General features: G+C 40.9%; 1 long non-coding RNA gene across 1 annotated transcript; it reads right to left on the reverse strand.

Moving 5' to 3' along the window:
* Positions 1-6159: 6159 nt before the first annotated feature.
* On the reverse strand, positions 6160-10855 carry LOC128582534 (uncharacterized). Its single transcript, XR_008379063.1, has 3 exons — positions 8246-10855; positions 7983-8043; positions 6160-6608 (listed from the first exon to the last, which is right to left on the reverse strand). It is a non-coding gene; the product is annotated as an uncharacterized LOC128582534 (long non-coding RNA).
* Positions 10856-13876: the final 3021 nt, after the last annotated feature.

The following is a 13876-nucleotide window of genomic DNA, read 5'->3' on the forward strand; positions in this document are numbered from 1 at the left end:
AGGAGTGAGCCACTGCACTGACCTTGAAAGGTCATTCTGCATTCTGAAAGGCCATTCTGTAGTACAGTGCCATGATTATAGGTCACTAAAACGTCTAACTGCTGGGCTCAAGTGATCTTCCTGTCTCACCCTTCAGAGTAATTGGGACTATAGGTATGAGCTATCATCTTAAGTCATTTTAAAAAATTTGTTAGGGATAGGGTCTCACTATGTTGGTTGCCTAATCTGGTCTTGAACTCTTGGCCTCAACCAACCCTCATGCCTCAGCCTCTTAAAATGCTACCAATACAGGCATGAGCCACTGTGCCCACCCATTAAGAAGTCTGATGAAGGCTGGGCGCAGTGGCTCAAATGCTAGCACTCTGGGAGGCCAAGGAGGGAGGATTGCTTCAGCTCAGGAGTTCAAGACCAGCCTGAGCAAGAGTGAGACTGCTGTCTCTACTAAAAGTAGAAAAAATTAGCCAGACATGGCAGGTGCCTTGTAGTTCTAGCTACTCAGGAGACTGAGGCAGGAGGATATTAGGAGCCCAGGAGTTTTGAGGTTGCTGTGAGCTAGGCTGAGGCCATGGCACTCTAGTCCAGGTGCCCAGACAAGAAAGTGAGACTGTCTCAAAAAGAAAAGAGCCCATTCATATCTGAAAGTTTTGTATTTCGAAAATTAAGGTTTTTCCATATTTGCCCAGAATATCATATTCATACCTAAACGTTCCCTAATGTCAATCCAGAGTTGAATTGTGAAAGGTAAAAGAGTCCCTTCTATATGGAATGGAACTACAGAGGTCCATTTTGTTTCCTCCATTAAACTTAAGAAAGTGTAACCTTGAAAATAGTATGATAGTTGGTATCCGTACCTCTTGGTTTGAAGATAGTTCCAGAATGAACAGTGAGTCCTAATAGCCAAAATAACAAGTATTTCTAAATTTATGAAACTCACAAATGACAACTTTCTTTTTCTAATCAGTTGCATAAAACCACAGTCATAGACAAAGCACCAGGACTCATAAACAGAACAACATAACTGCCTTTCAGAATGGTGGCCCTCAGGAAGATTCTCTCTTAAAAAAAAAGGTATGGGGCTGTGCCTGTGGCTCAAAGGAGTAGGGCACAGGCCCCATATGCCAGAGGTGGCAGGTTCAAACCCAGCCCTGACCAAAAACTGAAAAAAAGAAAAAAAAAAGTAGTGACCTTTCTGGCTCATGAACAGCCTTTGGATGTGTGCTGCTGTATCCTCTTTGGTGCTCTCTGGACTCTGTAAACCTTCAAAAAACTTTCATACTGAAGGCCGATAACCAGGCTCTCGGCTGTGTCCCATTCACCTCCTTTACTCTGTGCTTCCAGCGTCCCTTATCTGCATCAGCCATCCCACACACAACATATGCATCCCTCAGAAAATCTTACTTATAGGCGTGGCGCTCGTAGCTCAGTGGTGAGGGCGCCAGCCACGTACACCAAGGCTGGATGGTTCGAACCCGGCCTGGGCATGCTAAACAACAATGACAACTGCAAAAAAAAACCAAATAGCTGGGCGTTGTGGTGAGCACCTGTAGTCCCAGCTACTTGGGAGGCTGAGGCGAGAGAATCGCTTAAACCCAAGAGTTTGAAGTTGCTGTGAGCTGTGACACCGCCGTGGCACTCTACTGAGGTTAACATAGTGAGACTCTGTCTCAAGAAAAAAAAAAAGAAAATCTTACTTATAGAGTCAAGTTGATGCAGCTGTTTCTCCTCTTTAATCAAAGTGATCCCTGTGCATCTGGCCTTCAAGGCAGAAGGATAAGGAAGTAGTTGGGTCCTGGAGAACCTACATCTATCTCTACTGCCATCTCTTCCTGGATCTGAGTTATATTCTACAGAATCTGACAGTCAATGAATCTGACGAACAATGACAGCACCCTTCACTCAGTGGATACGTCAGCGAGGGCTGGACTTGTCATCTGTGTACACAGTGGAGGTTTGGTCACTGATTGCTGCTCTATCTTATGGTACTTGGGTTTTATCTCTAGAAAGTTTCAAATAGGCTTTTCATAAGAGGAGCTTGGCTGGCACCTTCAAGGAAGCCATTCATGGTTTGATGCCACTGTATATTATAAAATACTAACTTTTCCATGTTGCCTTTTCTTCTACAGTGCTGGCATTAAGAGAGCTGTGTAACATTAGCGTTAAGAGCTTATTACATCAGCAAAAAAGGCTTGGGTGGAATGGTGATGCTGATTTTCTTCCTACCAAGGCTTCTATTCAGTGGACAATGACATTAACATATTGGCCTCACTGGACACAATAAGGAGATTTTTTTTTTAAAAAAAGGAATTATATAGCTTCCTAAGGAGAAAGTGAATTTACATATTTTTCAACTGAGGTCCCTTATGCAAAACAGTATCTATACATTATAGGAAGTATTTTCCAGTTTAGAGAATAAATGAGGCAGAAAGATACCGGGATTTCTGGAGCTGGCCTTCCTTTAGCACAAGGACAAGTCTTATGCTGTTGGAGGGAAACGTGTCATACACCTGCAATATGAGACAGTGCTCCTCGGGGACCATGATGGATCAAGATAAAAACAAGGACATTTTGTACGTCTCTTAAAGAAGAGAATATTCCAAATCATAGAAATGGCTTTATTCCCTAGTTCTCCTGAGGCAACTGACTGGCAATTCTAATCAATTGTCAAAGTAACCTACACTCCATCTTTCTGCCTTCTAACAAGAATTATGTTCACATCCCGACACCATTCAATGCAGAGAAATGACTCAATTCTGTGAATAGCAATCAGTGCACCTAAAACACAAATTTTGCAAGACATTCTATTGAGAACCCTCTCACTGATACATCCCACAGTCATGTATAGCTTATAGTCATTTAATTATAACAATTTATTATACCCTCTTTGACAACAATCATGGAACTTGTGATCTTTAACAATAGAGAATTCATAACAGCATGATTTAGATGCTGGGATTATTATGACTGAAGGAAAATTAGGACAAGATAAAAAGTATATTAGCATGAAGAGTAAAATGAATACAGTAAAAAGTGACTGACATTCATGTACACGGTCAGATGGATTCACAACGTCTAAAGAATAAACTCAGTGTCTGGGTGGTGCCTGTGGCTCAATGGAGTATGACGCCGGCCCCATATGCTGGAGGTGGTGGGTTCAAACCCACTCCCCTGTCAAAAACTGCAAAACAAACAAACAAAAAAAGAATAACCCAGTGTCATTATAACTCGATCTAATCCACGATGTCAATAGGAAATTTTAATGTATCATTTCATTAATAAAGTGTAAGTATATGAGTTGTAAAAACAATTAAGAGACTATTTTTAGGAAATATGTACAGATATCTTGGCATCCAAAAAAAGACATTTTTTTTTTTTTTGAGACAGAGTCTCACTATGTCACCCCCGGTAGAGTGCTGTGATGTCAGAGCTCACAGCAACCTTCAACTCTTGGGCTTAAGCGATCCTCTTGCCTCAGCCTCCCAAGTAGCTGGGACTACAGGTGCTGCCACAATGCCTGGCTATTTTTTTTCTGTTGTTGTTACCATTGTTGTTTAGCAGCCCCAGGTGTATGTGGCCGGCACCCTAGCCACTGAGCTACAGGTACCAAGCCATACATATTGTTTATTTTTTAATTAAAAAAAATTTTTTTTTGAGACAGAGTCTCAAGTCACCCTGGGTGGAGTGCTGTGGCTTCACAGCTCACAGCAACCTCAAACTCTTGGGCTTAAGCGATTCTCTTGCTTCAGCCTCCCAAGTGGGAGGCGCTCATCACAACGCCCGGCTATTTTTTTTTTTTTTTGGTTGCAGTTGTCATTGTTGCTTAGCAGGCCTGGGCCAGTTTCAGACCCACCACCTTAAGTGTATGTGGCCGGCGCCCTTGCTGATTGATCTATAGGTGCTGCCCATACATATTGTTTTTAATCACATAAAATATAATTGAAAATGAACTGAGATATTACATTCAGCTGTGAAAACAGGAAACACTAAACAGTTCCTGATAAAACTGAGGTGCTTATTCGCATGTAAAAACTTTGGGTGAGACCAGTCACTGCACAAAACAGCAGGAGAATAAGCCCCCATCCAGTTGGTTTGGATGGCAGCATTGTAGTTGTCATGCTGGTTCAAAAAAACAGTCACTGCCAGTAGGAACAAATGTGCTTGCAGTACAAATGACCACTTCTACCAATTCAATCAATAGACCAGGTGAGTAGAGCATGAGAGGATATTCCCACCCAAGACAGCCTACATTAGCTCTCTGGTAAAGACATTATAATGTTGGCAGAAAACCAAACTGCAAATTGCTATTTTTTCTCTAGTCTTAAAAAAAAAATTGTTCTCCTCAATTTCCTGTTTACTACTGATGGGATTTTTAATGTGGAACTTCTAGGGAGATTTTTGGAAACCTAATGAAAGTGATTTTGAGAACACTCAGGCAAACCAAGGATTCATAAAAACAATCTTAAAGTAGGGGTCTCCATAGCCCACATGAATCTGGTTCTGTCTCTGTATGGTGCTCTAAAAAGTAACTAAAGTCGGGTGATACCTGTGGCTCAAAGGAGTAGGGTGCCGGCCCCATATGCCGGAGGTGGCGGGTTCAAACCCAGCCCCTGCCAAAAACTGCAAAAGTAACTAAAGTCTTCTTCATTTCTGTCTTTGAAATTTCATGTAAAATAGGCCATTAGTAAATTTCATCCAACTACGACTCTGGATTTTAGTGTCCTAGTACAGATCTCTCTTCTGAACTTAAAAGTCATTATTTCATAGACTTTCTCCACTCTATTTCTGTGTTCAGTAGGAACTGAGACAACTGAATCCTGTCCCAAGTCTACACATTAATTATATACTAGTTGTATGAGTTCTTTCATGTCTTTGACAGGAACTAGGATGAAAGAAGGCCTTCCCACGTTTCTTACATTCATAAGGTTTTTGTCCCGTGTGAATTTTTTCATTTATTTGAAGGGACTTGGCAGATCTGAAGGTATTACCACATTGTTTACATTTATAGGGTTTCTCTCCTGTGTAAGTCCTTTCATGTCTGTGAAATGACCTAACAGAATGGAGTATTTTACCACATTGGTTACATTCATAGGATTTCCCTTCTGTGTGAATTCTTTTATGTATTTGAAAGGAAGTGGAACTGATGACTTTACCACATTGCTTGCATTCACAATGTTTCTCACTAGTATGAGTCCTTTTATGATAAAGAAAGGAACTGTCATAATGGAAGGCTTTCTCACATTGTTTACATTTTTAGGGCTTCTCACCTGTGTGAGTCCTTTCATGTATTTGAATGCCTTTGGCAGACCTGAAGGCTTTACCACAGTGCTTACATTCATAGGGTTTCTCTCCAGTGTGAATTCTATCATGTATTTGAAAGGAAGTAGAGGAAGTGAAGGTTTTACCACATTGCTTGCATTCATAGGGTTTCTCTCCAGTGTGAATCCTTTCATATCTATGAAAGGAACGGACACAATGGAATGTATCCCCACAAAGCTTACATTCATAAGGCTTCTCTCCAGTATGAGTCCTTTCATGTATTCAAATAAACTTGGCAGACCTGAAGGCTTTCCCATAGTACTTACATTCAAAGGGCTTCTCACCAGTGTGTATCCTTTCATGATATCGCAAGGAAGTTGAAGAACTTAAGGCTTTGCCACACTGCTTACAGTCATAGGGTTTCTCTCCAGTGTGACTACTTTCATGTCTTTGAAGTGAACCAGGAGAGTAAAAGGCTTTCCCACATATCTTACATTTATGAGGTCTATCTCCAGTGTGTATTCTCATGTGCCACTGAACGCTCCTCCGCTGAGCAAATGCTTTCCCACATTGCTCACATTCATAAGGTTTTTCTCCAGCGTGAGTCCTTTCATGTATATGAAAGGAACTGAAATGAACAAAGGCTTTTCCACACTCCTTACATTCATAAATCTTCTCTCCAGTGCGAGTTATTTCATGTGCTCGAACAGAACTGGAGGTATGGAAAGATTTACCACATTGTTTACATTTATATGGTTTTTCTCCAGTGTGAATTCTTTCATGTTTACAATATAAACTTTGAAAAGCAAATGCTTTTCCACAAAGTATACATTTATGAGGTCCATCTCCACTGTGTATTACCATATGATTTCGAAAGCCAGTGAGAGAAATGAAAGGTTTTCCACATTCTTTTTTTTTTTTTTTGTGGTTTTTTTTTTTGGCCAGGGCTGGGTTTGAACCCGCCACCTCCGGCATATGGGACTGGCGCCCTACTCCTTGAGCCACAGGCACTGCCTGGTTTTCCACATTCTTTACAATTAAAGAGTTTCTTTCCAGTGGAAGACCTTTCATGTGTTCCAAAGGAGTGGGAGTAACTGAAGGTTTTCTCACATTTCTTATGTGTATATGGCTTTTGCCTACATTCCTTATACTCAGGTGCTTTCTGTCCACGGTCAGCTTTAATGGGCATACTAAATGATGAATGATCAATGGAGACTTTTCCACACACACTGCTTTCACATGGGTTTATTCCAGGAGAAGTTTTCTTGCTCACCATGTGATCTGGAATTTGACTAAAGGTTCTTCCAAACTGATTAGTTTCTTTACTTTCAAAGAGTGTCTCTCCCATAAGATTTCTGTGGAAAATGAGAAGCATATTTGTTCATAAATAACTTTTTATTGTTAATTATTACACTTACACTTGCATTTTAACATCCTAAGGGAAGTGGGTGCTCTCTGGCCTGTATGAATTGTTCCAACATGAATGGACCACGTGCTCTGCAAGATGCATATTTTAAAATACCAATTTTATAAACATAATAATTATGTAAGATTTCTTAATACTATCTCCACAAAACTATTTCACAAACATCTGTGTGAAATTTAAATTGTGAACTAAAATATAATCTTAAGGCACTCAGCCCAGAGGCTCACTGAGTGGACATTCCACACACCCCACCCCCCCAACATTGACCAAGGTAATCCTGTAGAACTGAGTTGCTAGCCATGAGAAAGGAGATCAGACATACTTCATCATGCACCCTCCCCTTCTTAGATATGTCCTTTGTGACTCACTAACAGGCCTAAGGCTATTCAAGACATACTCGCAGGTCCTCAATATATATAACAAACCACTTGAGTCTAGGCATTTGTCCAGGCATCGGACTTTGATTAACTTACCTTTACTTAGCACTCCTTTTTGCTGACTCCTGATCTATTAAACACAGCCTAACTCTTTTAAGCGAACCATCAACTAAAGAATCTTTAAACCAGACCCAGCGCCTGTGGCTCAAGCAGCTAAGGCACCAGCCACATACACCTGAGCTGGCGGGTTCAAATCCAGCCTGGCCCGCCAAACAACAATGATGGTTGCAACCAAAAAAAAAAAAAAAAAAAAAAAAAAAATATATATATATATATATATATATATAGCCGGGCATTGTGGTGGGTGGGTGCCTGTACTCTCAGCTACTTGGGAGGCAGAGGCAGGAGAATAACTCGAGCCTAGGAGTTGGAGGTTGCTGTGAGCTGTGATGCCACAGCATTCTACTCAGGGTGACAGCTTGAGGCTCTGTCTCAAAAAAAAAAAGAATCTTTAAACCTATCTATTTAACCAGTATGCCCCCACTTTGAGATATCCAACCTTTTCAGGCAAAATCAATGTATATAGTTCACATATCGATTTATGACTTTACCTGTAATTCCTGTCTCCCTGAAATGTATAAAACCAAACTGTAACCCCACCACTGTAAGTCAACTTGCTCAAGGCTTCCTGGGTATGACTCTAGGTCATAGTCTTCAAATTTGGCTCAGAATAAACCTCTCTAAATTATTTTACAGAGTATGGCTTCTTTTACATTGACAAAATATATGCTTTCAGAGAAAGTTTTCTAAGAATAAAGTCATTTGATGGTGAGCTCCTAGTTTGTTTGGTTTTGTTTTTTTAAACATTTCTTGACATTCTAAGATTCTCTGTAGAGATATTTCTTTGTCTTGTGAATACAGATTACCTTAGATTTCTCCTGGGATTTTTACAGTAGTCTTCAAAGCTCTGGTCTTTCCATTTTTCTCCTAAAATACAGATCCAGAAATATAATCCTAAATTATTACAATTATTAAATAATATTAGATTCTATAGTCATGGTATACTGCACCCACGCCTGATTTATTCACCAAAGTATGACCCATATTCCAAATCACTGAACAACACTTATGAGTAAAAACTACTTGTTCGCTAATTCACTGAGTGAAAAAAATACTGTCACCCTCTTACCTATAGTGTCCAGGTTTCTAAAGGTTTCCTGCAGCACATCTCTGTAGAGACTCTTCTGGGAAGGATCCAGCAAAGCCCACTCCTCCAGGGTGAAGTTCACAGCCACATCCTCAAAGGTCACTGAATCCTGAAACATCCCACATGTGCTAAGGAGAATGAGTGAGACTCACAACCTTGGGGACCTATACTCTATTTTGTAGAAGTTCACATGATGCTGTGGACTCCCAACATTTATTCCATGCCTTGGTCATCAGTCTTACTTTTATGTTCATATTCACTTCCTCCCACACAGCATTTCTGATGCTAGAATGGAACACTCAGTAAAGCAATAGCAGAATAAAAAAATGTGTTTTGTTGGTGAATCCAGGAAGAAAGATGTGTTGTCTAGGGCACCCCATTAGGTCACTAACATCTCCCTCTAAAGTGGATCTGTACCATCTGTCATAACAAAATCCTATTCTTAGTGTGGAGAAAAAAGTTAGCATTAGTAATCCTGAGACATTGCATCTCTGAAAATGCTATTTGAAAATGATGGTTTTTGGACTGGGCCTCACAAGCCCAACTAATAAGGTAGTTATATCTTGGTGGAATAGAAACCCATGAGGAGACATTTTTGAGGGAAACAGTACTCTACCCAGAGCAAAGTGAGACTTTGTTTAACAACAACAAAAACTTTGTCTCAACAACAACAAAAACAACAAAACCCCCAAAAGACGGTCTTGGATTTGGCAAGGTTTCACAACCAACTCCAAAAGCAAGATCTGTGTGTGAATGAGAAAATCACCTGTAGCTCAGTGGGTAGGGCACTGGCCACATACACAAAGGCTGGAGGGTTCAAACCCAGTGAGGGCCAGCGAAAAAACAATGTCAACTGCAACAAAAAATAGCCAGGTGTTGTGGTGGGTGCCTGTAGTCCCAGCTAATGGGTGGCAGAGGCAAGAGAATTGCTTAAGCACTCTACCTAGGACAACAGCTTTAGACTCTGTCTAAAAAAAAAAAAAAATTGCAAAACAACTATCTGATAAAAGGCTGCTACCCAAAACATAAAAAGAACTTTTCTTTTTTTTTTTTTTATTTTGAGACAGAGTTTCACTATGGTGCCATCAGTAGAGTGCTGTTGCATCACATCTCACAGCAACCTCAAACTCTCCGGCTTAAAGTGATTCTCTTGCCTCAGTCTCCCAGTAGCTGAGACTACAGGTGCCCACGACAACACCCGACTATTCTTTGTTGCAGGTGTCATTGTTTTTTAGCTGGCCTGGGCTGGGTTCAAACCTGCCAGCCTCAGTGTATGTGGCCGGTACCCTACTCACTGAGCTACTGACAATGCCCATACAAAGAATTTCTAAACTTCAAAAAGAAAACCATTTAAAACTGGGTGGCACCTGTGGCTCAGTGAATAGGGTGCCAGCCCCATATACCGAGGGTGGTGGGTTCAAACCTGGCCCCGGCCAAACTGCAACAAAAAAAAATAGCTGCACATAGTGGCAGGCGCCTGTGGTCCCAGCTACTCAGGAGGCTGAAGCAAGAGAATCGCCTAAGCCCAGGAGTTGGAGGTTGCTGTGAGCTGTGTGATGCCATGGTACTCTACTGAGGGCCATACAGTGAGACTCTGTCTCTACAAAAAATAAATAAATAAATAAAATAAAAGAAGGTAAGCATGATCTTACTCTATGATTCAGCAGTTGTAGGTCTAGGTATTAACAGATTAAATTTTAAATTGACATCCCCACAAAAGACTTCACACGAACACTTTCAACAGTCTTTTGTATAACTGCCAAAAAGTAAAAGCAACCAAGATAAGCCTATCTTTTTTCTTTTTTTTTTTTTTCAGTCTAAGTCTTACTCTGCTACCCAGGCTATAGTACCGAGGTGTCAACCTAGCTCACAGCAATCTCAAACTCCTAGGTTCAAGTGACCCTCCTGCCTCAGTCTCCCAAGTAGCTGGGACTATAAGTGCCTCCCACAATACGCATCTAGTTTTTCTATTTTTAGTAGAGATGGGGTCTCACTCTTGCTCAGGCTGGTCTCCAACTCTTGAGGTCAAGGGATCCTCCCACTGCAGCCTCCCAGTGTGCTAGAATTGCAGGTGTGAGCCACTGCACCCAGCTAATCTTTATTTTTTAAAAGATGTGGACTTGCCTTATAACACTCAGACTGGTGTGGAACTCCTGACCTTGAGCAATCCTTATATCTTAGCCACCAAAGTGGGTGGCTGTTGGGACTACAGGTGAAACCAACTGTAGCAGGAACAAGATGACCCTTTCATTAGGTGAATGAATACACAACTGGGATACACCTATATGATGGAATATTATTCACTGATAAAGAGAAGTGATCTATAAAGCCACAAAGTTATGGAGAGACCTAAACACCTATTTCTATATGAAGGAATCAAGTCTGAAATGACTAGCTATGGTGTGATTCTAAGTCTAGGATATTCTGAAAAAGGAAAACTCCGAGGAAGTGAAATTATCAGTTGTTGCTGGGGAATAACGGGTAAGGAGAAATAGAGAGAGGAGTGATAATTTGATGGAACACAGGGAATATACAAGGCAGTTATGTATAAAACTGTGATGGGGACAGCACCTGTGGCTCAGTGAGTAGGGCGCCGGTCTCATATACTGAGGGTGGCAGGTTCAAACCTGGCCCCGGCCAAACTGCAACAACAACAAAAAATAGCCGGGTGTTGTGGTGGGCACCTGTAATCCCAGCTACTCAAGAGGCTGAGGCAAGAGAATCGCCTAAGCTCAAGAGCTGGAGGTTGCTGTGAGCTGTGATGCCACCGCACTCTACCGAGGGTAACAAAGTGAGACTCTGTCTCAAAACAAAACAAAACAAAAAACAACTGTGAAAACAACTGTGATGGTTGAGGTTGACCAGGTGCTGTGGCTTGTGCCTGTAAATCCCTACATTTTAGGAAACCATGGAGAGAGGATCACTTGAGGCCAGGAGCTCGAGGGAGCAGTGTGCTATGATCATGCCACTGAACTCTACCCTAGACCTTGTGTATAAAATAGAAAGAAGAATAAAAAAAAAAAGACTATGGGGATGGAGATACAACATATGTGCTTATCAAACACCACAAAACTGCTGAATAAAACGAATAAACCATGATGGAAAGCATGCACTTTAATTAATAATAACATATCGGTTCATCAACTATCACTATCATGAAATGTATTATATTTGTCGATCAATTATAACATACACCATGCACAATCAAGATGCTAAAAATATGGTGAACTATGACGTAGAAGGATAATGTGGAACCTCTGTGAACAACTTGCTCAATTTTTTGGTTAACCATCCACTGCTCTATATAATAATATCTATAATGAAAAGGTGGATTAACTATCATTCCATGGAAGTCCATCACTGAGTTAAAAAAAAACCTAATAAACAATATCACATATAGGATATCATTTCTATAAAAACATGTAAAAGTAAAATATACAGGCATAAGGATTATATGGTTGTAAAACCATGAAGAAAAATAAGGAAATTATAATGCAGAAGATAGTCTCTTATCAATGTTTTGGTTCATTATGTTTTATGTATTTTCTGCATATATAAATTTTTAGTCAGTTTCTACAATACTAATTTTATACACAAATAAATCTCAATTTATTGCCTTTTAAATTACTAGCAACAATCTGTTGAATAAAATGTGTGAAGGTCAACATAGTGTATTAAAACTAATTTTAGCCAGCACAGAGGCTCATGCCTGTTGGCACTTTGGGAGGCTAAGGCAGCAGATCCTTTGGGACCAGGAGTTGGAGACCAGAGTAAAACAGTGATATTCTCTATAAATACTGGAAAAAAAAAAAATGGCAGCGCCTGTGGCTCAGTGAGTAGGGCGCCGGCCCCATATGCCGAGGGTGGTGGGTTCAAACTCAGCCCCGGCCAAACTGCAACAAAAAAATAGCCAGGTGCTGTGGTGGGCACCTGTAGTCCCAGCTACTCGGGAGGCTGAGGCAAGAGAATCGCTTAAGCCCAGGAGCTGGAGGTTGCTGTGAGTTGTGTGATGCCACGACACTCTACCAAGGGCCATAAAGTGAGACTCTTGTCTCTACAAAAAAAAAAAAAAATACTGGAAAAAAAAATAGCAGACATGGAGGCACCCCTAGAGTCCTGGCTACTGGAGAAGCTTAGGTGGGAGGATTGCTTGAGGCCAGGAATTTGAGGTTGCAGTGTCCTAAGATGATCAGGCCATTCCACTCTAGCCTCAGTGACAGAGAGAGACCCTGTGTGTAAAAACAAAACAAAACAAACTAATTTATATTAAACTTATTCTCCCAAAGTCCCCCAAAAGCTGATATAAATTAATTATAATGCAAAATGGATAACTCAAGATATAGTGAAATAAATGAAAAGATGCCATATGTCCTTAGAAAGGATACTGAATATCCCCATGATATAACTCTCTGAAATGCATCTAGAATTGTAGTAAATTCCCTGGAATTCATAATCAGGTTTGCTTTGTTTTTCACTGTAATTAGGAAAATCTACTTGAGGTAAGATACACCTATAGTCCTAGCTACTTGGGAATCTGAGGTAAGAGGATCTCAAGTGGCTGGGAGTTCAAGCCCAGCCTCAAAAATATGGTAAGATTCCATCTCTAAAAATAATTTAAAAACCCAGAAATCTCCTGTGAATATCCACAACCAAATCCCTTAGAGCACTGGCAGGGTAAAGCTACCGGGTATAGCAACTGTCCTGAGAGAGACTACAAGGCCAAATCAGAAAAACAAAAATTGGCTCCATGCCTGTAGCTCAAGCAGCTAAGGTGCCAGCCACATACACCAGAGCTGGCAGGTTCAAATCCAGCCTGGGCCTGCCAAACAGCAATGACAACTACAACCAAAAAATAGCCAGGCATTGTGGCGGGCGCCTGTAGTCCCAGCTACTTAGGAGGCTGAGGCAAGAGAATTGCTTAAGCCCAGGAGCTGTGAGCTGTGAGCTGTAACACCACTGCACAGGATGACAGCTTGAAGCTCTGTCTCAAAAAAAAAAAAAAGAAAAAGAAAAAGAAATTGGGCGGTGCCTGTGGCTCAAAGGAGTAGGGCACTGGCCCCATATGCCGGAGATGTCAGGTTCAAACCCAGCCCTGGCCAAAAACTGCCAAAAAAAAAAAAACCAAACAAACAAAAAAAAACACAAATCATCTGTGTAAGACAAAATCAGACCATTTTCAGAAATTATAGGTAAATTTTATGATTGCACAGTAGAGAATGTTTTCTTACATAGGAAAATGAAGGCCCAAGTGAAAAGAATGATAAATTCATTTTATTAAAATAAGAGTCCATCAAAAAGTAGAGTGGAAGCTTGGCACTCGTAGCCCAGTGGTTAGGGTGCCAGCCACATATACCAAAGCTGGTAGGTTGAAACCTGGCCTGGGCCTGTCAAACAACAATGACAACTACAACAAAAAAATAGCTGGGCGTTGTGGTGGGCGCCTGTAGTTCTAGCTACTCAGGATGCTGAGGCAAGAGAATTGCTTAAGCCCAAGAGTTTGAGGTTGCTGTCAGCTGTGATGTCACAGCACTCTACGAAGGGCGACATAGTGAGAGTCTGTCTCAAAAACAAACAAACAAAACAGTAGAGTAGAATGAAAACATAATCCATCAT

Source organism: Nycticebus coucang, chromosome 3 (genome assembly GCF_027406575.1).
Source record: "Nycticebus coucang isolate mNycCou1 chromosome 3, mNycCou1.pri, whole genome shotgun sequence".
Taxonomy (NCBI): Eukaryota; Metazoa; Chordata; class Mammalia; order Primates; family Lorisidae; genus Nycticebus; species Nycticebus coucang.